This window comes from Hyperolius riggenbachi, chromosome 2 (genome assembly GCF_040937935.1).
Source record: "Hyperolius riggenbachi isolate aHypRig1 chromosome 2, aHypRig1.pri, whole genome shotgun sequence".
Classification (NCBI taxonomy): domain Eukaryota; kingdom Metazoa; phylum Chordata; class Amphibia; order Anura; family Hyperoliidae; genus Hyperolius; species Hyperolius riggenbachi.
The window spans coordinates 146,927,657-146,943,924 of record NC_090647.1 but is presented as its reverse complement, the minus strand read 5'-3'; the positions used below and the strand labels follow the sequence as shown (position 1 = coordinate 146,943,924).

Sequence of the window (16,268 nt, the reverse complement as noted above, 5' to 3'; positions counted from 1 at the left end):
CACCTTCAAGGCGCCGGAACGGCGCCTTGGAGGTTGCCTCCGGCCACACTAAGCCGAAAGCACCCGCTCTCGTCAGATCGCGGAAGCTAAGCGGCTTCAGGCCTGGTTAGTAGCTGTGTGGGAGACCGGCTGTGAACCTCAGGTGCTGCAGGAGTTTTTTTGGGTTTGAGGCACAATGGCTATGAGCATGCGTGGGAAGCCTCACCTTCAAGGCGCCGGAACGGCGCCTTGGAGGTTGCCTGTGGCCACACTAAGCCGAAAGCGCCCGCTCTCGTCAGATCGCGGCAGCTAAGCGGCTTCAGGCCTGGTTAGTAGCTGCATTGGAGACCGGCTGTGAACCCCAGGTGCTGCAGGTGTTTTTTTGGGTTTGAGGCCCAATGGCTATGAGCACGCGTGAGAAGCCTCACCTTCAAGGCGCCAGAACGGCGCCCTGCAGGTTGCCTGCGGCCACACTAAGCCGAAAGCGCCCGCTCTCGTCAGATCGCGGAAGCTAAGCGGCTTCAGGCCTGGTTAGTAGCTGCATGGGAGACCGGCTGTGAACCCCAGGTGCTGCAGGCGTTTTTTTGGGTTTGAGGCCCAATGGCTATGAGCACGCGTGGGAAGCCTCACCTTCAAGGCGCCGGAACGGCGCCTTGGAGGTTGCCTGCGGCCACACTAAGCCGAAAGCGCCCGCTCTCGTCAGATCGCGGAAGCTAAGCGGCTTCAGGCCTGGTTAGTAGCTGCATGGGAGACCGGCTGTGAACCCCAGGTGCTGCAGGCGTTTTTTTGGGTTTGAGGCCTAATGGCTATGAGCACGCGTGGGAAGCCTCACCTTCAAGGCGCCGGAACGGCGCCCTGGAGGGTGCCTGCGGCCACACTAAGCCGAAATCGCCCGCTCTCGTCAGATTGTGGAAGCTAAGCGGCTTCAGGCCTGGTTAGTAGCTGCATGGGAGACCGGCTGTGAACTCCAGGTGCTGCAGGCGTTTTTTTGGGTTTGAGGCCCAATGGCTATGAGCACGCGTGGAAAGCCTCACCTTCAAGGCGCCGGAACGGCGCGTTGGGGGTTGCCTGCGGCCACACTAAGCCGAAAGCGCCCGCTCTCGTCAGATCGCGGAAGCTAAGCGGCTTCAGGCCTGGTTAGTAGCTGCATGGGAGACCGGCTGTGAACCCCAGGTGCTGCAGGCGTTTTTTTGGGTTTGAGGCCCAATGGCTATGAGCACGCCTGGGAAGCCTCACCTTCAAGGCGCCGGAACGGCGCCTTGGAGGTTGCCTGCGGCCACACTAAGCCGAAAGCGTCAGATCGCGGAAGGTAAGCGGCTTCAAGCCTGGTTAGTAGCTGCATGGGAGACCGGCTGTGAACCCCAGGCGCTGCAGGCGTGTTTTTGGGTTTGTGGCCCAATGGCTATGAGCACGCGTGGGAAGCCTCACCTTCAAGGCGCCGGAACGGCGCCTTGGAGGTTGCCTGCGGCCACACTAAGCCGAAAGCGCCCGCTCTCGTCAGATCGCGGAAGCTAAGCTGCTTCAGGCCTGGTTAGTAGCTGCATGGGAGACCGGCTGTGAACCCCAGGTGCTGCAGGCGTTTTATTGGGTTTGAGGCCCAATGGCTATGAGCACGCGTGGGAAGCCTCACCTTCAAGGCGCCGGAACGGCGCTTTGGCGGTTGCCTGCGGCCACACTAAGCCGAAAGCGCCCGCTCTCGTCAGATCGCGGAAGCTAAGCTGCTTCAGGCCTGGTTAGTAGCTGCATGGGAGACTGGCTGTGAACCCCAGGTGCTGCAGGCGTTTTTTTGGGTTTGAGGCCCAATGGCTATGAGCACGAGTGGGAAGCCTCACCTTCAAGGCGCCGGAACGGCGCCCTGGAAGTTACCTGCGGCCACACTAAGCCGAAAGCGCCCGCTCTCGTCAGATCGCGGAAGCTAAGCGGCTTCAGGCCTGGTTAGTAGCTGCATGGGAGACCGGCTGTGAACCCCAGGTGCTGCAGGTGTTTTTTTGGGTTTGAGGCCCAATGGCTATGAGCACGCGTGGGAAGCCTCACCTTTAAGGCGCCGGAACGGCGCCTTGGAGGTTGCCTGCGGCCACACTAAGCCGAAAGCGCCCGCTCTCGTCAGATCGCGGAAGCTAAGCGGCTTCAGGCCTGGTTAGTAGCTGCATGGGAGACTGGCAGTGAACCCCCGGTGCTGCAGGTGTTTTTTTGGGTTTGAGGCCCAATGGCTATGAGCATGCGTGGGAAGCCTCACCTTCAAGGCGCCGGAACGGCGCCTTGGAGGTTGCCTGCGGCCACACTAAGCCGAAAGTGCCCGCTCTCGTCAGATTGCGGAAGCTAAGCGGCTTCAGGCCTGGTTAGTAGCTGCATGGGAGACTGGCTGTGAACCCCAGGTGCTGCAGGCGTTTTTTTGTGTTTGAGGCCCAATGGCTATGAGCACGCGTGGGAAGCCTCACCTTCAAGGCGCCGGAACGGCACCTTCAAGGCGCCGGAACGGCGCCTTGGAGGTTGCCTGCGGCCACACTAAGCCGAAAGCGCCCGCTCTCGTCAGATCGCGGAAGCTAAGCGGCTTCAGGCCTGGTTAGTAGCTGCATGGGAGACCGGCTGTGAACCCCAGGTGCTGCAGGCGTTTTTTTGGGTTTGAGGCCCAATGGCTATGAGCACGCGTGGGAAGCCTCCCCTTCAAGGCGCCGGAACGGCGCCCTGGAGGGTGCCTGCGGCCACACTAAGCCGAAAGCGCCCGCTCTCGTCAGAACGCGGAAGCTAAGCGGCTTCAGGCCTGGTTAGTAGCTGCATGGGAGACCGGCTGTGAACCCCAGGTGCTGCAGGCGTTTTTTTGGGTTTGAGGCCCAATGGCTATGAGCACGCGTGGGAAGCCTCACCTTCAAGGCGCCGGAACGGCGCCTTGGAGGTTGCCTGCGGCCACACTAAGCCGAAAGCGCCCGCTCTCGTCAGATCGCGGAAGTTAAGCGGCTTCAGGCCTGGTTAGTAGCTGCATGGGAGACCGGCTGTGAACCCCAGGTGCTGCAGGCGTTTTTTTGGGTTTGAGGCCCAATGGCTATGAGCATGCGTGGGAAGCCTCACCTTCAAGGCGCCGGAACGGCGCCTTGGAGGTTGCCTGCGGCCACACTAAGCCGAAAGCGCCCGCTTTTGTCAGATTACGGAAGCTAAGCGGCTTCAGGCCTGGTTAGTAGCTGCATGGGAGACCGGCTGTGAACCCCAGGTGCTGCAGGCGTTTTTTTTGGGTTTGAGGCCCAATGGCTATGAGCACGCGTGGGAAGCCTCACCTTCAAGGCGCCGGAACGGCGCCTTGGAGGTTGCCTGCGGCCACACTAAGCCGAAAGCGCCCGCTCTCGTCAGATCGCGGAAGCTAAGCGGCTTCAGGCCTGGTTAGTTGCTGCATGGGAGACCGGCTGTGAACCCCAGGTGCTGCAGGTGTTTTTTTGGGTTTGAGACCCAATGGCTATGAGCACGCGTGGAAAGCCTCACCTTCAAGGCGCCGGAACGGCGCCCTGGAGGTTGCCTGCGGCCACACTAAGCCGAAAGCGCCCGCTCTCGTCAGATCGCGGAAGGTAAGCGGCTTCAGGCCTGGTTAGTAGCTGCATGGGAGACCGGCTGTGAACCCCAGGTGCTGCAGGCGTTTTTTTGGGTTTGAGGCCCAATGGCTATGAGCACGCGTGGGAAGCCTCACCTTCAAGGCGCTGGAACGGCGCCTTGGAGGTTGCCTGCGGCCACACTAATGCGAAAGCGCCCGCTCTCGTCAGATCGCGGAAGCTAAGTGGCTTCAGGCCTGGTTAGTAGCTGCATGGGAGACCGGCTGTGAACCCCAGGTGCTGCAGGTGTTTTTTTGGGTTTGAGGCCCAATGGCTATGAGCACGCGTGGGAAGCCTCACCTTCAAGGCGCCGGAACGGCGCCCTGGAGGTTGCCTGCGGCCACACTAAGCCGAAAGCGCCCGCTCTCGTCAGATCGCGGAAGCTAAGCGGCTTCAGGCCTGGTTAGTAGCTGCATGGGAGACCGGCTGTGAACCCCAGGTGCTGCAGGTGTTTTTTTGGGTTTGAGACCCAATGGCTATGAGCACGCGTGGGAAGCCTCACCTTCAAGGCGCCGGAACGGCGCCCTGGAGGTTGCCTGCGGCCACACTAAGCCGAAAGCGCCCGCTCTCGTCAGATCGCGGAAGCTAAGCGGCTTCAGGCCTGGTTAGTAGCTGCATGGGAGACTGGCTGTGAACCCCAGGTGCTGCAGGCGTTTTTTTGGGTTTGAGGCCCAATGGCTATGAGCACGCGTGGGAAGCCTCACCTTCAAGGCGCCGGAACGGCGCCCTGGAGGTTGCCTGCGGCCACACTAAGCCGAAAGCGCCCGCTCTCGTCAGATCGCGGAAGCTAAGCGGCTTCAGGCCTGGTTAGTAGCTGCATGGGAGACCGGCTGTGAACCCCAGGTGCTGCAGGTGTTTTTTTGGGTTTGAGACCCAATGGCTATGAGCACGCGTGGGAAGCCTCACCTTCAAGGCGCCGGAACGGCGCCCTGGAGGTTGCCTGCGGCCACACTAAGCCGAAAGCGCCCGCTCTCGTCAGATCGCGGAAGCTAAGCGGCTTCAGGCCTGGTTAGTAGCTGCATGGGAGACCGGCTATGAACCCCAGGTGCTGCAGGCGTTTTTTTGGGTTTGAGGCCCAATGGCTATGAGCACGCGTGGGAAGCCTCACCTTCAAGGCGCTGGAACGGCGCCTTGGAGGTTGCCTGCGGCCACACTAAGGCGAAAGCGCCCGCTCTCGTCAGATCGCGGAAGCTAAGCGGCTTCAGGCCTGGTTAGTAGCTGCATGGGAGACCGGCTGTGAACCCCAGGTGCTGCAGGCGTTTTTTTGGGTTTGAGGCCCAATGGCTATGAGCACGCGTGGGAAGCCTCACCTTCAAGGCGCCGGAACGGCGCCCTGGAGGTTGCCTACGGCCACACTAAGCCGAAAGCGCCCGCTCTCGTCAGATCGCGGAAGCTAAGCGGCTTCAGGCCTGGTTAGTAGCTGCATTGGAGACCGGCTGTGAACCCCAGGTGCTGCAGGTGTTTTTTTGGGTTTGAGACCCAATGGCTATGAGCACGCGTGGGAAGCCTCACCTTCAAGGCGCCGGAACGGCGCCTTAGAGGTTGCCTCCGGCCACACTAAGCCGAAAGCACCCGCTCTCGTCAGATCGCGGAAGCTAAGCGGCTTCAGGCCTGGTTAGTAGCTGCTTGGGAGACCGGCTGTGAACCTCAGGTGCTGCAGGAGTTTTTTTGGGTTTGAGGCACAATGGCTATGAGCATGCGTGGGAAGCCTCACCTTCAAGGCGCCGGAACGGCGCCTTGGAGGTTGCCTGTGGCCACACTAAGCCGAAAGCGCCCGCTCTCGTCAGATCGCGGAAGCTAAGCGGCTTCAGGCCTGGTTAGTAGCTGCATGGGAGACCGGCTGTGAACCCCAGGTGCTGCAGGCGTTTTTTTGGGTTTGAGGCCCAATGGCTATGAGCACGCGTGGGAAGCCTCACCTTCAAGGCGCCGGAACGGCGCCTTGGAGGTTGCCTGCGGCCACACTAAGCCGAAAGCGCCCGCTCTCGTCAGATCGCGGAAGCTAAGCGGCTTCAGGCCTGGTTAGTAGCTGCATGGGAGACCGGCTGTGAACCCCAGGTGCTGCAGGCGTTTTTTTGGGTTTGAGGCCTAATGGCTATGAGCACGCGTGGGAAGCCTCACCTTCAAGGCGCCGGAACGGCGCCCTGGAGGGTGCCTGCGGCCACACTAAGCCGAAATCGCCCGCTCTCGTCAGATCGTGGAAGCTAAGCGGCTTCAGGCCTGGTTAGTAGCTGCATGGGAGACCGGCTGTGAACTCCAGGTGCTGCAGGCGTTTTTTTGGGTTTGAGGCCCAATGGCTATGAGCACGCGTGGAAAGCCTCACCTTCAAGGCGCCGGAACGGCGCGTTGGGGGTTGCCTGCGGCCACACTAAGCCGAAAGAGCCCGCTCTCGTCAGATCGCGGAAGCTAAGCGGCTTCAGGCCTGGTTAGTAGCTGCATGGGAGACCGGCTGTGAACCCCAGGTGCTGCAGGCGTTTTTTTGGGTTTGAGGCCCAATGGCTATGAGCACGCGTGGGAAGCCTCACCTTCAAGGCGCCGGAACGGCGCCTTGGAGGTTGCCTGCGGCCACACTAAGCCGAAAGCGTCAGATCGCGGAAGGTAAGCGGCTTCAGGCCTGGTTAGTAGCTGCATGGGAGACTGGCTGTGAACCCCAGGTGCTGCAGGCGTTTTTTTGGGTTTGAGGCCCAATGGCTATGAGCACGCGTGGGAAGCCTCACCTTCAAGGCGCCGGAACGGCGCCTTGGAGGTTGCCTGCGGCCACACTAAGCCGAAAGCGCCCGCTCTCGTCAGATCGCGGAAGCTAAGCGGCTTCAGGCCTGGTTAGTAGCTGCATTGGAGACCGGCTGTGAACCCCAGGTGCTGCAGGTGTTTTTTTGGGTTTGAGACCCAATGGCTATGAGCACGCGTGGGAAGCCTCACCTTCAAGGCGCCGGAACGGCGCCTTAGAGGTTGCCTCCGGCCACACTAAGCCGAAAGCACCCGCTCTCGTCAGATCGCGGAAGCTAAGCGGCTTCAGGCCTGGTTAGTAGCTGCTTGGGAGACCGGCTGTGAACCTCAGGTGCTGCAGGAGTTTTTTTGGGTTTGAGGCACAATGGCTATGAGCATGCGTGGGAAGCCTCACCTTCAAGGCGCCGGAACGGCGCCTTGGAGGTTGCCTGTGGCCACACTAAGCCGAAAGCGCCCGCTCTCGTCAGATCGCGGAAGCTAAGCGGCTTCAGGCCTGGTTAGTAGCTGCATGGGAGACCGGCTGTGAACCCCAGGTGCTGCAGGCGTTTTTTTGGGTTTGAGGCCCAATGGCTATGAGCACGCGTGGGAAGCCTCACCTTCAAGGCGCCGGAACGGCGCCTTGGAGGTTGCCTGCGGCCACACTAAGCCGAAAGCGCCCGCTCTCGTCAGATCGCGGAAGCTAAGCGGCTTCAGGCCTGGTTAGTAGCTGCATGGGAGACCGGCTGTGAACCCCAGGTGCTGCAGGCGTTTTTTTGGGTTTGAGGCCTAATGGCTATGAGCACGCGTGGGAAGCCTCACCTTCAAGGCGCCGGAACGGCGCCCTGGAGGGTGCCTGCGGCCACACTAAGCCGAAATCGCCCGCTCTCGTCAGATCGTGGAAGCTAAGCGGCTTCAGGCCTGGTTAGTAGCTGCATGGGAGACCGGCTGTGAACTCCAGGTGCTGCAGGCGTTTTTTTGGGTTTGAGGCCCAATGGCTATGAGCACGCGTGGAAAGCCTCACCTTCAAGGCGCCGGAACGGCGCGTTGGGGGTTGCCTGCGGCCACACTAAGCCGAAAGAGCCCGCTCTCGTCAGATCGCGGAAGCTAAGCGGCTTCAGGCCTGGTTAGTAGCTGCATGGGAGACCGGCTGTGAACCCCAGGTGCTGCAGGCGTTTTTTTGGGTTTGAGGCCCAATGGCTATGAGCACGCGTGGGAAGCCTCACCTTCAAGGCGCCGGAACGGCGCCTTGGAGGTTGCCTGCGGCCACACTAAGCCGAAAGCGTCAGATCGCGGAAGGTAAGCGGCTTCAGGCCTGGTTAGTAGCTGCATGGGAGACTGGCTGTGAACCCCAGGTGCTGCAGGCGTTTTTTTGGGTTTGAGGCCCAATGGCTATGAGCACGCGTGGGAAGCCTCACCTTCAAGGCGCCGGAACGGCGCCTTGGAGGTTGCCTGCGGCCACACTAAGCCGAAAGCGCCCGCTCTCGTCAGATCGCGGAAGCTAAGCGGCTTCAGGCCTGGTTAGTAGCTGCATGGGAGACCGGCTGTGAACCCCAGGTGCTGCAGGTGTTTTTTTGGGTTTGAGGCCCAATGGCTATGAGCACGCGTGGGAAGCCTCACCTTCAAGGCGCCGGAACGGCGCCTTGGAGGTTGCCTGCGGCCACACTAAGCCGAAAGCGTCCGCTCTCGTCAGATCGCGGAAGCTAAGCGGCTTCAGGCCTGGTTAGTAGCTGCATGGGAGACCGGCTGTGAACCCCAGGTGCTGCAGGCGTTTTTTTGGGTTTGAGGCCCAATGGCTATGAGCACGCATGGAAAGCCTCACCTTCAAGGCGCCGGAACGGCACCTTGGAGGTTGCCTGCGGCCACACTAAGCCGAAAGCGCCTGCTTTCGTCAGATCGCGGAAGCTAAGCGGCTTCAGGCCTGGTTAGTAGCTGCATGGGAGACCGGCTGTGAACCCCAGGTGCTGCAGGTGTTTTTTTGGGTTTGAGGCCCAATGGCTATGAGCACGCGTGGGAAGCCTCACCTTCAAGGCGCCGGAACGGCGCCCTAGAAGTTGCCTGTGGCCACACTAAGCCGAAAGCGCCCGCTCTCGTCAGATCGCGGAAGCTAAGCGGCTTCAGGCCTGGTTAGTAGCTGCATGGGAGACCGGCTGTGAACCCCAGGTGCTGCAGGCATTTTTTTGGGTTTGAGGCCCAATGGCTATGAGCACGCGTGGGAAGCCTCACCTTCAAGGCGCCGGAACGGCGCCCTGGAAGTTGCCTGCGGCCACACTAAGCCGAAGGCGCCCGCTCTCGTCAGATCGTGGAAGCTAAGCGGCTTCAGGCCTGGTTAGTAGCTGCATGGGAGACCGGCTGTGAACCCCAGGTGCTGCAGGTGTTTTTTTGGGTTTGAGGCCCAATGGCTATGAGCACGCGTGGGAAGCCTCACCTTCAAGCCTTGAAGGTTGCCTGCGGCCACACTAAGCCGAAAGCGCCCGCTCTCGTCAGATCGCGGAAGCTAAGCGGCTTCAGGCCTGGTTAGTAGCTGCATGGGAGACCGGCTGTGAACCCCAGGTGCTGCAGGCGTTTTTTTTGGGTTTGAGGCCCAATGGCTATGAGCACGCGTGGGAAGCCTCACCTTCAAGGCGCCGGAACGGCGCCCTGGAGGTTACCTGCAGCCACACTAAGCCGAAAGCGCCCGCTCTCGTCAGATCGCGGAAGCTAAGCGGCTTCAGGCCTGGTTAGTAGCTGCATGGGAGACCGGCTGTGAACCCCAGGTGCTGCAGGCGTTTTTTTGGGTTTGAGGCCCAATGGCTATGAGCACGCGTGGGAAGCCTCACCTTCAAGGCGCCGGAACAGCGCCCTGGAGGTTGCCTGCGGCCACACTAAGCCGAAAGCGCCCGCTCTCGTCAGATTGCGGAAGCTAAGCGGCTTCAGGCCTGGTTAGTAGCTGCATGGGAGACTGGCTGTGAACCCCAGGTGCTGCAGGCGTTTTTTTTGGGTTTGAGGCCCAATGGCTATGAGCACGCGAGGGAAGCCTCACCTTCAAGGCGCCGAAACGGCGCCCTGGAGGTTGCCTGCGGCCACACTAAGCCGAAAGCGCCCGCTCTCGTCAGATCGCGGAAGCTAAGCGGCTTCAGGCCTGTTTAGTAGCTACATGGGAGACCGGCTGTGAACCCCAGGTGCTGCAGGCGTTTTTTTGGGTTTGAGGCCCAATGGCTATGAGCACGCGTGGGAAGCCTCACCTTCAAGGCGCCGGAACGGCGCCCTGGAGGTTGCCTGCGGCTACACTAAGCCGAAAGCGCCCGCTCTCGTCAGATCGCTGAAGCTAAGCGGCTTCAGGCCTGGTTAGTAGCTGCATGGGAGACCGGCTGTGAACCCCAGGTGCTACAGGCGTTTTTTTGGGTTTGAGGCCCAATGGCTATGAGCACGCGTGGGAAGCCTCACCTTCAAGGCGCCGGAGCGGCGCTTTGGAGGTTGCCTGCGGCCACACTAAGCCGAAAGCGCCCGCTCTCGTCAGATCGCGGAAGCTAAGCGGCTTCAGGCCTGGTTAGTAGCTGCATGGGAGACCGGCTGTGAACCCCAGGAGCTGCAGGCGTTTTTTTGGGTTTGAGGCCCAATGGCTATGAGCACGCGTGGGAAGCCTCACCTTCAAGGCGCCGGAACGGCGCCCTGGAGGTTGCCTGCGGCCACACTAAGCCGAAAGCGCCCGCTCTCGTCAGATCGCGGAAGCTAAGCGGCTTCAGGCCTGGTTAGTAGCTGCATGGGAGACCGGCTGTGAACCCCAGGTGCTGCAGGCGTTTTTTTGGGTTTGAGGCCCAATGGCTATGAGCACGCGTGAGAAGCCTCACCTTCTAGGCGCCGGAACGGCGCCTTGGAGGTTGCCTGCGGCCACACTAAGCCGAAAGTGCCCGCTCTCGTCAGATCGCGGAAGCTAAGCGGCTTCAGGCCTGGTTAGTAGCTGCATGGGAGACCGGCTGTGAACCCCAGGTGCTGCAGGCGTTTTTTTGGGTTTGAGGCCCAATGGCTATGAGCACGCTTGGGAAGCCTCACCTTCAAGGCGCCGGAAAGGCGCCTTGGAGGTTGCCTGCGGCCACACTAAGCCAAAAGCGCCCACTCTCGTCAGATTGTGGAAGCTAAGCGGCTTCAGGCCTGGTTAGTAGCTGCATGGGAGACCGGCTGTGAACCCCAGGTGCTGCAGGCGTATTTTTGGATTTGAGGCCCAATGGCTATGAGCACGCGTGGGAAGCCTCACCTTCAAGGCGCCGGAACGGCGCCTTGGAGGTTGCCTGCGGCCACACTAAGCCGAAAGCGCCCACTCTCGTCAGATCGCGGAAGCTAAGCGGCTTCAGGCCTGGTTAGTAGCTGCATGGGAGACCGGCTGTGAACCCCAGGTGCTGCAGGCGTTTTTTTGGGGTTTGAGGCCCAATGGCTATGAGCACGCGTGGGAAGCCTCACCTTCAAGGCGCCGGAACGGCGCCTTGGAGGTTGCCTGCGGCCACACTAAGCCGAAAGCGCCCGCTTTTGTCAGATCGCGGAAGCTAAGCGGCTTCAGGCCTGGTTAGTAGCTGCATGGGAGACCGGCTGTGAACCCCAGGTGCTGCAGGCGTTTTTTGGGGTTTGAGGCCCAATGGCTATGAGCAGGCCTGAAGCCGCTTAGCTTCCGCGATCTGACGAGAGCGGGCGCTTTCGGCTTAGTGTGGCCGCAGGCAACCTCCAAGGCGCCGTTCCGGCGCCTTGAAGGTGAGGCTTCCCACGCGTGCTCATAGCCATTGGGCCTCAAACCCAAAAAAACGCCTGCAGCACCTGGGGTTCACAGCCGGTCTCCCATGCAGCTACTAACCAGGCCTGAAGCCGCTTAGCTTCCGCGATCTGACGAGAGCGGGCGCTTTCGGCTTAGTGTGGCCGCAGGCAACCTCCAAGACGCCGCTCCGGCGCCTTGAAGGTGAGGCTTCCTACGCGTGCTCATAGCCATTGAGCCTCAAACCCAAAAAAACGCCTGCAGCACCTGGGGTTCACAGCCGGTCTCCCATACAGCTACTAACCAGGCCTGAAGCCGCTTAGCTTCCGCGATTTGACAAGAGCGGGCGCTTTCGGCTTAGTGTGGCCGCATGCAACCTCCAAGACGCCGCTCCGGCGCCTTGAAGGTGAGGCTTCCCACGCGTGCTCATAACCATTGGGCCTCAAACCCAAAAAAAACACCTGCAGCACCTGGGGTTCACAGCCAGTCTCCCATGCAGCTACTAACCAGGCCTGAAGCCGCTTAGCTTCCGCGATCTGACGAGAGCGGGCGCTTTCGGCTTAGTGTGGCCGCAGGCAACCTCCAAGGCGCCGTTCCGGCGCCTTGAAGGTGAGGCTTCCCACGCGTGCTCATAGCCATTGGGCCTCAAACCCAAAAAAACGCCTGCAGCACCAGGGGTTCACAGCCGGTCTCCCATGCAGCTACTAACCAGGCCTGAAACCGCTTAGCTTCCGCGATATGACGAGAGCGGGCGCTTTCGGCTTAATGTGGCCGCAGGCAACCTCCAAGGCGCCGTTCCGGCGCCTTGAAGGTGAGGCTTCCCACGCGTGCTCATAGCCATTGGGCCTCAAACCCAAAAAAACACCTGCAGCACCTGGGGTTCACAGCCGGTCTCCCATGCAGCTACTAACCAGGCCTGAAGCCGCTTAGCTTCCGCGATCTGACGAGAGCGGACGCTTTCGGCTTAGTGTGGCCGCAGGCAAACTCCAAGGCGCCGTTCCGGCGCCTTGAAGGTGAGGCTTCCCACGCGTGCTCATAGCCATTGGGCCTCAAACCCAAAAAAACGCCTGCAGCACCTGGGGTTCACAGCCGGTCTCCCATGCAGCTACTAACCAGGCCTGAAGCAGCTTAGCTTCCGCGATCTGACGAGAGCGGGCGCTTTCGGCTTAGTGTGGCCGCAGGCAACCTCCACGGCGCCGTTCCGGCGCCTTGAAGGTGAGGCTTCCCACGCGTGCTCATAGCCATTGGGCCTCAAACCCAAAAATAAGCCTGCAGCACCTGGGGTTCACAGCCGGTCTCCCATGCAGCTACTAACCAGGCCTGAAGCCGCTTAGCTTCCGCGATCTGTCAAGAGCGGACGCTTTCGGCTTAGTGTGGCCGCAGGCAACCTCCAAGGCGCCGTTCCGGCGCCTTGAAGGTGAGGCTTCCCACGCGTGCTCATAGCCATTGAGCCTCAAACCCAAAAAAACGCCTGCAGCACCTGGGGTTCACAGCCGGTCTCCCATGCAGCTACTAACCAGGCCTGAAGCCGCTTAGCTTCCGCGATCTGACGAGAGCGGGCGCTTTCGGCTTAGTGTGGCCACAGGCAACCTCCAACGCGCCGTTCCGGCGCCTTGAAGGTGAGGCTTCCCACGCGTGCTCATAGCCATTGAGCCTCAAACCCAAAAAAACGCCTGCAGCACCTGGGGTTCACAGCCGGTCTCCCATGCAGCTACTAACCAGGCCTGAAGCCGCTTAGCTTCCGCGATCTGACGAGAGCGGGCGCTTTCGGCTTAGTGTGGCCGCAGGCAACCTCCAAGGTGCCGTTCCGGCGCCTTGAAGGTGAGGCTTCCCACGCGTGCTCATAGCCATTGGGCCTCAAACCCAAAAAAACACCTGCAGCACCTGGGGTTCCCAGCCGGTCTCCCATGCAGCTACTAACCAGGCCTGAAGCCGCTTAGCTTCCGCGATCTGACGAGAGCGGGCGCTTTCGGCTTAGTGTGGCCGCAGGCAACCTCCACTGCGCCGTTCCGGCGCCTTGAAGGTGAGGCTTCCCACGCGTGCTCATAGCCATTGGGCTTCAAACCCAAAAAAAAGCCTGCAGCACCTGGGGTTCACAGCCGGTCTCCCATGCAGCTACTAACCAGGCCTGAAGCCGCTTAGCTTCCGCGATTTGACGAGAGCGGGCGCTTTCGGCTTAGTGTGGCCGCAGGGAACCTCCAAGACGCCGTTCCGGCGCCTTGAAGGTGAGGCTTCCCACGCGTGCTCATAGCCATTGGGCCTCAAACCCAAAAAAATGCCTGCAGCACCTGGGGTTCACAGCCGGTCTCCCATGCAGCTACTAACCAGGCCTGAAGCCGCTTAGCTTCCGCGATCTGACGAGAGCGGGCACTTTCGGCTTAGTGTGGCCGCAGGTAACCTCCAAAGCGCCGTTCCGGCGCCTTGAAGGTGAGGCTTCCGACGCGTGCTCATAGCCATTGGGCCTCAAACCCAAAAAAACGCCTGCAGCACCTGGGGTTCACAGCCGGTCTCCCATGCAGCTACTAACCAGGCCTGAAGCTGCTTAGCTTCCGCGATTTGACGAGAGCGGGCGCTTTCGGCTTAGTGTGGCCGCATGCAACCTTCAAGGAGCCGTTCCGGCTCCTTGAAGGTGAGGCTTCCCACGCGTGGTCATAGCCATTGGGCCTCAAACCCAAAAAAACGCCTGCAGCACCTGGGGTTCACAGCCGGTCTCCCATGCAGCTACTAACCAGGCCTGAAGCCGCTTAGCTTCCGCGATCTGACGAGAGCGGGCGCTTTCGGCTTAGTGTGGCCACAGGCAACCTCCAACGCGCCGTTCCGGTGCCTTGAAGGTGAGGCTTCCCACGCGTGCTCATAGCCATTGAGCCTCAAACCCAAAAAAACGCCTGCAGCACCTGGGGTTCACAGCCGGTCTCCCATGCAGCTACTAACCAGGCCTGAAGCCGCTTAGCTTCCGCAATCTGACGAGAGCGGGCGCTTTCGGCTTAGTGTGGCCGCAGGCAACCTCCAAGGTGCCGTTCCGGCGCCTTGAAGGTGAGGCTTCCCACGCGTGCTCATAGCCATTGGGCCTCAAACCCAAAAAAACGCCTGCAGCACCTGGGGTTCACAGCCGGTCTCCCATGCAGCTACTAACCAGGCCTGAAGCCGCTTAGCTTCCACGATCTGACGAGAGCGGGCGCTTTCGGCTTAGTGTGGCCGCAGGCAACCTCCAGGGCGCCGTTCCGGCGCCTTGAAGGTGAGGCTTCCCACGCGTGCTCATAGCCATTGGGTCTCAAACCCAAAAAAACACCTGCAGCACCTGGGGTTCACAGCCAGTCTCCCATGCAGCTACTAACCAGGCCTGAAGCCGCTTAGCTTCCGCGATCTGTCGAGAGTGGACGCTTTCGGCTTAGTGTGGCCGCAGGCAACCTCCAAGGCGCCGTTCCGGCGCCTTGAAGGTGAGGCTTCCCACGCGTGCTCATAGCCATTGAGCCTCAAACCCAAAAAAACGCCTGCAGCACCTGGGGTTCACAGCCGGTCTCCCATGCAGCTACTAACCAGGCCTGAAGCCGCTTAGCTTCCGCGATTTGACGAGAGCGGGCGCTTTCGGCTTAGTGTGGCCGCAGGGAACCTCCAAGACGCCGTTCCGGCGCCTTGAAGGTGAGGCTTCCCACGCGTGCTCATAGCCATTGGGCCTCAAACCCAAAAAAACGCCTGCAGCACCTGGGGTTCACAGCCGGTCTCCCATGCAGCTACTAACCAGGCCTGAAGCCGCTTAGCTTCCGCGATCTGACGAGAGCGGGCACTTTCGGCTTAGTGTGGCCGCAGGTAACCTCCAAGGCGCCGTTCCGGCGCCTTGAAGGTGAGGCTTCCGACGCGTGCTCATAGCCATTGGGCCTCAAACCCAAAAAAACGCCTGCAGCACCTGGGGTTCACAGCCGGTCTCCCATGCAGCTACTAACCAGGCCTGAAGCCGCTTAGCTTCCGCGATCTGACGAGAGCGGGCGCTTTCGGCTTAGTGTGGCCACAGGCAACCTCCAACGCGCCGTTCCGGCGCCTTGAAGGTGAGGCTTCCCACGCGTGCTCATAGCCATTGAGCCTCAAACCCAAAAAAACACCTGCAGCACCTGGGGTTCACAGCCGGTCTCCCATGCAGCTACTAACCAGGCCTGAAGCCGCTTAGCTTCCGCGATCTGACGAGAGCGAGCGCTTTCGGCTTAGTGTGGCCGCAGGCAACCTTCAAGGAGCCGTTCCGGCGCCTTGAAGGTGAGGCTTCCCACGCGTGCTCATAGCCATTGGGCCTCAAACCCAAAAAAACGCCTGCAGCACCTGGGGTTCACAGCCGGTCTCCCATGCAGCTACTAACCATGCCTGAAGCCGCTTAGCTTCCACGATCTGATGAGAGCGGGCACTTTCGGCTTAGTGTGGCCGCAGGCAACCTCCAAGGCGCCGTTCCGGCGCCTTGAAGGTGAGGCTTCCCACGCGTGCTCATAGCCATTGGGCCTCAAACCCAAAAAAACACCTGCAGCACCTGGGGTTCACAGCCAGTCTCCCATGCAGCTACTAACCAGGCCTGAAGCTGCTTAGCTTCCACGATCTGACAAGAGCGGGCTCTTTCAGCTTAGTGTGGCCGCAGGCAACCTCCAAAGCGCCGTTCCGGCGCCTTGAAGGTGAGGCTTCCCACGCGTGCTCATAGCCATTGGGCCTCAAACCCAAAAAAAGCCTGCAGCACCTGGGGTTTACAGCCGGTCTCCCATGCAGCTACTAACCAGGCCTGAAGCCGCTTAGCTTCCGCGATCTGACGAGAGCGGGCGCTTTCGGCTTAGTGTGGCCGCAGGGAACCTCCAAGGCGCCGTTCCGGCGCCTTGAAGGTGAGGCTTCCCATGCGTGCTCATAGCCATTGGACCTCAAACCCAAAAAAACGCCAGCAGCACCTGGGGTTCACAGCCGGTCTCCCATGCAGCTACTAACCAGGCCTGAAGCCGCTTAGCTTCCACGATCTGACGAGAGCGGGCGCTTTCGGCTTAGTGTGGCCGCAGGCAACCTCCAAAGCGCCGTTCCGGCGCCTTGAAGGTGAGGCTTCCCACGCGTACTCATAGCCATTGTGCCTCAAACCCAAAAAAACGCCTGCAGCACCTGGGGTTCACAGCCGGTCTCCCATGCAGCTACTAACCAGGCCTGAAGCCGCTTAGCTTCCGCGATCTGACGAGAGCGGGCGCTTTCGGCTTAGTGTGGCCGCAGGCAACCTCCAAGGCGCCGTCCCGGCGCCTTGAAGGTGAGGCTAACCACGCGTGCTCATAGCCATTGGGCCTGAA

At 60.8% G+C, this 16,268-nt stretch overlaps 16 non-coding genes and 61 pseudogenes across 16 annotated transcripts; 51 read left to right on the top strand and 26 right to left on the bottom strand.

The window, feature by feature from the left end:
• The first annotated feature begins 35 nt into the window (after window positions 1-35).
• LOC137551105 (5S ribosomal RNA) lies at window positions 36-154 on the top strand (annotated as a pseudogene).
• Window positions 155-237: 83 nt separating this feature from the next.
• LOC137551976 (5S ribosomal RNA) lies at window positions 238-356 on the top strand (annotated as a pseudogene).
• Window positions 357-439: 83 nt separating this feature from the next.
• Window positions 440-558, top strand: LOC137552848 (5S ribosomal RNA). The gene has a single exon (XR_011027180.1). It is a non-coding gene; the product is annotated as a 5S ribosomal RNA (ribosomal RNA).
• Window positions 559-641: 83 nt separating this feature from the next.
• Window positions 642-760, top strand: LOC137552836 (5S ribosomal RNA). Its single transcript, XR_011027179.1, has one exon. It is a non-coding gene; the product is annotated as a 5S ribosomal RNA (ribosomal RNA).
• An 83-nt stretch (window positions 761-843) lies between these two features.
• LOC137550898 (5S ribosomal RNA) lies at window positions 844-962 on the top strand (annotated as a pseudogene).
• Window positions 963-1,045: 83 nt separating this feature from the next.
• Window positions 1,046-1,164, top strand: LOC137552825 (5S ribosomal RNA). Its single transcript, XR_011027178.1, has one exon. It is a non-coding gene; the product is annotated as a 5S ribosomal RNA (ribosomal RNA).
• Window positions 1,165-1,439: 275 nt separating this feature from the next.
• On the top strand, window positions 1,440-1,558 carry LOC137547575 (5S ribosomal RNA; annotated as a pseudogene).
• An 83-nt stretch (window positions 1,559-1,641) lies between these two features.
• On the top strand, window positions 1,642-1,760 carry LOC137549566 (5S ribosomal RNA; annotated as a pseudogene).
• An 83-nt stretch (window positions 1,761-1,843) lies between these two features.
• Window positions 1,844-1,962, top strand: LOC137556611 (5S ribosomal RNA). Its single transcript, XR_011029253.1, has one exon. It is a non-coding gene; the product is annotated as a 5S ribosomal RNA (ribosomal RNA).
• Window positions 1,963-2,045: 83 nt separating this feature from the next.
• Window positions 2,046-2,164, top strand: LOC137550012 (5S ribosomal RNA; annotated as a pseudogene).
• Window positions 2,165-2,247: 83 nt separating this feature from the next.
• LOC137550653 (5S ribosomal RNA) lies at window positions 2,248-2,366 on the top strand (annotated as a pseudogene).
• A 105-nt stretch (window positions 2,367-2,471) lies between these two features.
• On the top strand, window positions 2,472-2,590 carry LOC137552812 (5S ribosomal RNA). Its single transcript, XR_011027176.1, has one exon. It is a non-coding gene; the product is annotated as a 5S ribosomal RNA (ribosomal RNA).
• Window positions 2,591-2,673: 83 nt separating this feature from the next.
• Window positions 2,674-2,792, top strand: LOC137552700 (5S ribosomal RNA). Its single transcript, XR_011027162.1, has one exon. It is a non-coding gene; the product is annotated as a 5S ribosomal RNA (ribosomal RNA).
• An 83-nt stretch (window positions 2,793-2,875) lies between these two features.
• Window positions 2,876-2,994, top strand: LOC137555353 (5S ribosomal RNA). Its single transcript, XR_011028042.1, has one exon. It is a non-coding gene; the product is annotated as a 5S ribosomal RNA (ribosomal RNA).
• An 83-nt stretch (window positions 2,995-3,077) lies between these two features.
• LOC137553126 (5S ribosomal RNA) lies at window positions 3,078-3,196 on the top strand (annotated as a pseudogene).
• Window positions 3,197-3,280: 84 nt separating this feature from the next.
• Window positions 3,281-3,399, top strand: LOC137548904 (5S ribosomal RNA; annotated as a pseudogene).
• Window positions 3,400-3,482: 83 nt separating this feature from the next.
• On the top strand, window positions 3,483-3,601 carry LOC137557709 (5S ribosomal RNA; annotated as a pseudogene).
• Window positions 3,602-3,684: 83 nt separating this feature from the next.
• On the top strand, window positions 3,685-3,803 carry LOC137552494 (5S ribosomal RNA; annotated as a pseudogene).
• Window positions 3,804-3,886: 83 nt separating this feature from the next.
• Window positions 3,887-4,005, top strand: LOC137557293 (5S ribosomal RNA; annotated as a pseudogene).
• Window positions 4,006-4,088: 83 nt separating this feature from the next.
• Window positions 4,089-4,207, top strand: LOC137558370 (5S ribosomal RNA; annotated as a pseudogene).
• Window positions 4,208-4,290: 83 nt separating this feature from the next.
• Window positions 4,291-4,409, top strand: LOC137557292 (5S ribosomal RNA; annotated as a pseudogene).
• An 83-nt stretch (window positions 4,410-4,492) lies between these two features.
• Window positions 4,493-4,611, top strand: LOC137557741 (5S ribosomal RNA; annotated as a pseudogene).
• Window positions 4,612-4,694: 83 nt separating this feature from the next.
• Window positions 4,695-4,813, top strand: LOC137559377 (5S ribosomal RNA; annotated as a pseudogene).
• Window positions 4,814-4,896: 83 nt separating this feature from the next.
• LOC137552889 (5S ribosomal RNA) lies at window positions 4,897-5,015 on the top strand (annotated as a pseudogene).
• An 83-nt stretch (window positions 5,016-5,098) lies between these two features.
• LOC137551585 (5S ribosomal RNA) lies at window positions 5,099-5,217 on the top strand (annotated as a pseudogene).
• Window positions 5,218-5,300: 83 nt separating this feature from the next.
• LOC137556953 (5S ribosomal RNA) lies at window positions 5,301-5,419 on the top strand (annotated as a pseudogene).
• An 83-nt stretch (window positions 5,420-5,502) lies between these two features.
• LOC137552801 (5S ribosomal RNA) lies at window positions 5,503-5,621 on the top strand. Its single transcript, XR_011027175.1, has one exon. It is a non-coding gene; the product is annotated as a 5S ribosomal RNA (ribosomal RNA).
• An 83-nt stretch (window positions 5,622-5,704) lies between these two features.
• LOC137548285 (5S ribosomal RNA) lies at window positions 5,705-5,823 on the top strand (annotated as a pseudogene).
• Window positions 5,824-5,906: 83 nt separating this feature from the next.
• On the top strand, window positions 5,907-6,025 carry LOC137559405 (5S ribosomal RNA; annotated as a pseudogene).
• Window positions 6,026-6,300: 275 nt separating this feature from the next.
• On the top strand, window positions 6,301-6,419 carry LOC137549874 (5S ribosomal RNA; annotated as a pseudogene).
• Window positions 6,420-6,502: 83 nt separating this feature from the next.
• LOC137551584 (5S ribosomal RNA) lies at window positions 6,503-6,621 on the top strand (annotated as a pseudogene).
• Window positions 6,622-6,704: 83 nt separating this feature from the next.
• Window positions 6,705-6,823, top strand: LOC137556952 (5S ribosomal RNA; annotated as a pseudogene).
• An 83-nt stretch (window positions 6,824-6,906) lies between these two features.
• LOC137552790 (5S ribosomal RNA) lies at window positions 6,907-7,025 on the top strand. The gene has a single exon (XR_011027174.1). It is a non-coding gene; the product is annotated as a 5S ribosomal RNA (ribosomal RNA).
• An 83-nt stretch (window positions 7,026-7,108) lies between these two features.
• Window positions 7,109-7,227, top strand: LOC137548284 (5S ribosomal RNA; annotated as a pseudogene).
• An 83-nt stretch (window positions 7,228-7,310) lies between these two features.
• LOC137559403 (5S ribosomal RNA) lies at window positions 7,311-7,429 on the top strand (annotated as a pseudogene).
• A 275-nt stretch (window positions 7,430-7,704) lies between these two features.
• On the top strand, window positions 7,705-7,823 carry LOC137557291 (5S ribosomal RNA; annotated as a pseudogene).
• An 83-nt stretch (window positions 7,824-7,906) lies between these two features.
• On the top strand, window positions 7,907-8,025 carry LOC137558547 (5S ribosomal RNA; annotated as a pseudogene).
• Window positions 8,026-8,108: 83 nt separating this feature from the next.
• On the top strand, window positions 8,109-8,227 carry LOC137549451 (5S ribosomal RNA; annotated as a pseudogene).
• Window positions 8,228-8,310: 83 nt separating this feature from the next.
• LOC137556679 (5S ribosomal RNA) lies at window positions 8,311-8,429 on the top strand. Its single transcript, XR_011029319.1, has one exon. It is a non-coding gene; the product is annotated as a 5S ribosomal RNA (ribosomal RNA).
• Window positions 8,430-8,512: 83 nt separating this feature from the next.
• Window positions 8,513-8,631, top strand: LOC137549652 (5S ribosomal RNA; annotated as a pseudogene).
• Window positions 8,632-8,700: 69 nt separating this feature from the next.
• LOC137552779 (5S ribosomal RNA) lies at window positions 8,701-8,819 on the top strand. The gene has a single exon (XR_011027173.1). It is a non-coding gene; the product is annotated as a 5S ribosomal RNA (ribosomal RNA).
• An 84-nt stretch (window positions 8,820-8,903) lies between these two features.
• LOC137558478 (5S ribosomal RNA) lies at window positions 8,904-9,022 on the top strand (annotated as a pseudogene).
• Window positions 9,023-9,105: 83 nt separating this feature from the next.
• On the top strand, window positions 9,106-9,224 carry LOC137548998 (5S ribosomal RNA; annotated as a pseudogene).
• Window positions 9,225-9,308: 84 nt separating this feature from the next.
• LOC137558866 (5S ribosomal RNA) lies at window positions 9,309-9,427 on the top strand (annotated as a pseudogene).
• An 83-nt stretch (window positions 9,428-9,510) lies between these two features.
• LOC137551468 (5S ribosomal RNA) lies at window positions 9,511-9,629 on the top strand (annotated as a pseudogene).
• An 83-nt stretch (window positions 9,630-9,712) lies between these two features.
• LOC137558294 (5S ribosomal RNA) lies at window positions 9,713-9,831 on the top strand (annotated as a pseudogene).
• An 83-nt stretch (window positions 9,832-9,914) lies between these two features.
• On the top strand, window positions 9,915-10,033 carry LOC137552767 (5S ribosomal RNA). The gene has a single exon (XR_011027171.1). It is a non-coding gene; the product is annotated as a 5S ribosomal RNA (ribosomal RNA).
• Window positions 10,034-10,116: 83 nt separating this feature from the next.
• Window positions 10,117-10,235, top strand: LOC137557536 (5S ribosomal RNA; annotated as a pseudogene).
• Window positions 10,236-10,318: 83 nt separating this feature from the next.
• Window positions 10,319-10,437, top strand: LOC137551081 (5S ribosomal RNA; annotated as a pseudogene).
• An 83-nt stretch (window positions 10,438-10,520) lies between these two features.
• On the top strand, window positions 10,521-10,639 carry LOC137548051 (5S ribosomal RNA; annotated as a pseudogene).
• An 84-nt stretch (window positions 10,640-10,723) lies between these two features.
• LOC137549127 (5S ribosomal RNA) lies at window positions 10,724-10,842 on the top strand (annotated as a pseudogene).
• Window positions 10,843-11,027: 185 nt separating this feature from the next.
• On the bottom strand, window positions 11,028-11,146 carry LOC137552753 (5S ribosomal RNA). Its single transcript, XR_011027168.1, has one exon. It is a non-coding gene; the product is annotated as a 5S ribosomal RNA (ribosomal RNA).
• Window positions 11,147-11,229: 83 nt separating this feature from the next.
• On the bottom strand, window positions 11,230-11,348 carry LOC137552563 (5S ribosomal RNA; annotated as a pseudogene).
• An 84-nt stretch (window positions 11,349-11,432) lies between these two features.
• Window positions 11,433-11,551, bottom strand: LOC137547962 (5S ribosomal RNA; annotated as a pseudogene).
• An 83-nt stretch (window positions 11,552-11,634) lies between these two features.
• LOC137552433 (5S ribosomal RNA) lies at window positions 11,635-11,753 on the bottom strand (annotated as a pseudogene).
• Window positions 11,754-11,836: 83 nt separating this feature from the next.
• LOC137548133 (5S ribosomal RNA) lies at window positions 11,837-11,955 on the bottom strand (annotated as a pseudogene).
• Window positions 11,956-12,038: 83 nt separating this feature from the next.
• LOC137547574 (5S ribosomal RNA) lies at window positions 12,039-12,157 on the bottom strand (annotated as a pseudogene).
• Window positions 12,158-12,240: 83 nt separating this feature from the next.
• On the bottom strand, window positions 12,241-12,359 carry LOC137551142 (5S ribosomal RNA; annotated as a pseudogene).
• An 83-nt stretch (window positions 12,360-12,442) lies between these two features.
• On the bottom strand, window positions 12,443-12,561 carry LOC137556951 (5S ribosomal RNA; annotated as a pseudogene).
• Window positions 12,562-12,644: 83 nt separating this feature from the next.
• LOC137552742 (5S ribosomal RNA) lies at window positions 12,645-12,763 on the bottom strand. The gene has a single exon (XR_011027167.1). It is a non-coding gene; the product is annotated as a 5S ribosomal RNA (ribosomal RNA).
• Window positions 12,764-12,846: 83 nt separating this feature from the next.
• On the bottom strand, window positions 12,847-12,965 carry LOC137552468 (5S ribosomal RNA). The gene has a single exon (XR_011027140.1). It is a non-coding gene; the product is annotated as a 5S ribosomal RNA (ribosomal RNA).
• Window positions 12,966-13,048: 83 nt separating this feature from the next.
• LOC137549507 (5S ribosomal RNA) lies at window positions 13,049-13,167 on the bottom strand (annotated as a pseudogene).
• An 83-nt stretch (window positions 13,168-13,250) lies between these two features.
• On the bottom strand, window positions 13,251-13,369 carry LOC137559336 (5S ribosomal RNA; annotated as a pseudogene).
• An 83-nt stretch (window positions 13,370-13,452) lies between these two features.
• Window positions 13,453-13,571, bottom strand: LOC137552470 (5S ribosomal RNA; annotated as a pseudogene).
• Window positions 13,572-13,654: 83 nt separating this feature from the next.
• LOC137556950 (5S ribosomal RNA) lies at window positions 13,655-13,773 on the bottom strand (annotated as a pseudogene).
• Window positions 13,774-13,856: 83 nt separating this feature from the next.
• Window positions 13,857-13,975, bottom strand: LOC137558801 (5S ribosomal RNA; annotated as a pseudogene).
• Window positions 13,976-14,058: 83 nt separating this feature from the next.
• On the bottom strand, window positions 14,059-14,177 carry LOC137558622 (5S ribosomal RNA; annotated as a pseudogene).
• Window positions 14,178-14,260: 83 nt separating this feature from the next.
• Window positions 14,261-14,379, bottom strand: LOC137553956 (5S ribosomal RNA; annotated as a pseudogene).
• An 83-nt stretch (window positions 14,380-14,462) lies between these two features.
• On the bottom strand, window positions 14,463-14,581 carry LOC137550802 (5S ribosomal RNA; annotated as a pseudogene).
• Window positions 14,582-14,664: 83 nt separating this feature from the next.
• On the bottom strand, window positions 14,665-14,783 carry LOC137547796 (5S ribosomal RNA; annotated as a pseudogene).
• Window positions 14,784-14,866: 83 nt separating this feature from the next.
• Window positions 14,867-14,985, bottom strand: LOC137556949 (5S ribosomal RNA; annotated as a pseudogene).
• Window positions 14,986-15,068: 83 nt separating this feature from the next.
• On the bottom strand, window positions 15,069-15,187 carry LOC137559387 (5S ribosomal RNA; annotated as a pseudogene).
• Window positions 15,188-15,270: 83 nt separating this feature from the next.
• On the bottom strand, window positions 15,271-15,389 carry LOC137550865 (5S ribosomal RNA; annotated as a pseudogene).
• Window positions 15,390-15,472: 83 nt separating this feature from the next.
• On the bottom strand, window positions 15,473-15,591 carry LOC137553936 (5S ribosomal RNA; annotated as a pseudogene).
• Window positions 15,592-15,673: 82 nt separating this feature from the next.
• Window positions 15,674-15,792, bottom strand: LOC137547534 (5S ribosomal RNA; annotated as a pseudogene).
• Window positions 15,793-15,875: 83 nt separating this feature from the next.
• Window positions 15,876-15,994, bottom strand: LOC137548808 (5S ribosomal RNA; annotated as a pseudogene).
• Window positions 15,995-16,077: 83 nt separating this feature from the next.
• Window positions 16,078-16,196, bottom strand: LOC137552730 (5S ribosomal RNA). The gene has a single exon (XR_011027166.1). It is a non-coding gene; the product is annotated as a 5S ribosomal RNA (ribosomal RNA).
• Between the last annotated feature and the right edge of the window lie 72 nt (window positions 16,197-16,268).